Source organism: Cyprinodon variegatus, unplaced genomic scaffold (assembly GCF_000732505.1).
Source record: "Cyprinodon variegatus isolate N-32 unplaced genomic scaffold, C_variegatus-1.0 Scaffold1619, whole genome shotgun sequence".
Classification (NCBI taxonomy): Eukaryota; Metazoa; Chordata; class Actinopteri; order Cyprinodontiformes; family Cyprinodontidae; genus Cyprinodon; species Cyprinodon variegatus.
The window spans coordinates 49603-51357 of NW_015152072.1; the positions used below are offsets into that span (position 1 = coordinate 49603).

At 49.5% G+C, this 1755-nt stretch overlaps 1 protein-coding gene across 2 annotated transcripts in view; it reads left to right on the forward strand.

Moving 5' to 3' along the window:
- The first annotated feature begins 518 nt into the window (after positions 1-518).
- The window catches only part of LOC107104116 (serine/threonine-protein kinase PAK 6-like), a 24488-nt gene continuing 23251 nt past the window's right edge, over positions 519-1755 (forward strand). For both annotated transcript variants that reach the window (XM_015404033.1, XM_015404032.1), the window contains exon 1: positions 519-779. The gene's annotated coding sequence lies outside the window, so the exon portion shown is untranslated. The remainder of the gene's footprint in view (positions 780-1755) is intronic.

The window sequence follows — 1755 nt, forward strand, 5'->3', positions numbered from 1 at the left end:
TTCGGTCCGTTCCAACCGTCCGTCTTTGCTCAGGTGGATCTGCTGAACATGGCTGAAACCGTCTACTTCCTGCTGACCAACAGCAGGTTGGTTCCGGTGGAGGGCAGCAGCAGTTAGACGGCGGTCCGGTTCAGTGCAGATGGACCCTGGTTCTGATACCGGCCCAGTTTCTGATGCTACTGCATGGACTGGTGGACTCCTGATTGGCTGACCTGATTCTTCTTCTTCTGTGCAGCGACAGCCAGACATGGAGGAGGTTGTTCCAGCTGCTGCTCATCACTGTTGCTGCTGGAGGAGCAGCAGCAACAGTGGAAACATCCCAGATGCTTCTGCTGAATCGGTTCATTTTAGATGGATTATTATTTAAGCTCCAGTCAGAAGATTAAAACAGGAACCAGAAGAACCGTGGTTTGATGGGTTCTGGCTGCTGAGTCACATTCTACTGTGCCCTGGAGGGAGAGCCAGACATGCTGCAGCCTGCAGAGGAGCCTCCTCTGTGCTCCACCCTGGGGGGAGGAGAGGGGGAGGTTCTGTTCTGCTGCAGACTTTAGGTTCCGATTAGAAAGTGGACCTTCTGCTTAGAGACCATCTGATCTAAGAGCTGCAGGTTTTCTTTCCACCAAATTCAGAATAAATAGATCATGGTACCGACGCCCCGCCCCCTCCCCCTACCTGCGACAAGGTGAGACGGGACGGAGATGTGGGGGAGGGATCTGAGCAGAGAGGCAGTCTGAGGAGAGCGGTGGGGAGACTTGGACTCAACAGGACTCTACAGGCAGGTAAAGACATGGGAGGCAGAACCTGATCTGGATTCCAGTTCTGCTGTGAAGGTTCTGTTCTGGTCCACATTCAGGTCGTTCCTAAGAACCTTCAACTCCTTTTCATGAGCAAACACATTCGGTTGGTTCTGTAAAAAACTCCTTGGCTTGTTCTGAGGGTGAGGATCTGTTTCAGAACCAGAACCTGATCCAGCTGGATCTCATCTAACAGAACCTGAACACACCTGGCTGTTCTGAGAGCAGCATCTGACCCGGTCCACTTCAGAACCTTGGCTTGGTTCTCCAGCTTTGCTTTTTGACTTTGGTCAGTCAGTCCAGAAGCGGGTCTTACCAGTTTAGACTGGTCTGGGTCCAGTCACTGAGCTTTTAACACTTTATGGTTCTGATTAGGTCCAAGGATTCAGCAGGTGTGCCCCCTGTTGGTCAGTCATTACAGGGAGCACCTCCTCTACCCATTTGGAACCCAGTAAGGTACCAGTATAACCATTATGACAGTGAATGATCAGAAATCACTGAAGGTTCTGAAATACTGACATGCAAAGATTTTATTCCCATTTATTTTGGTTCCGCTCCAGCTCGGAGCAGTGGACAGGTTCTGACCCCTGGCTGTCATTTATTAGACTTTGTTTTCTAACAGAACCAGTCTGGATCAGTGCTAGTCAGAGCGGGTCAGGAAGATCAAACGGTACAGAACTCTCAGCCTCTTATACCGAAAAAGTAATGAAAATCACAATCAAACTGTTAGGAGCCAGTAGTAGAGGGATATGTGGCCTTAGCTCGCTTCTGGCCATGTTTAAGGACGGCTTTTTCTGGTTCTAGACTGGTTCTGATCCTGTTTTAGGAAGGCTTGTCTTGTTCAGGACTGGTTCTGATCCTGTTTTAGAAAGGCTTTTCTGGTTCTAGACTGGTTCTAGCCTTGATTTAGGAGGGATTGTCTTGTTCTAGACTGGTTCTGGCCTTATTTAGGAGGGATTGT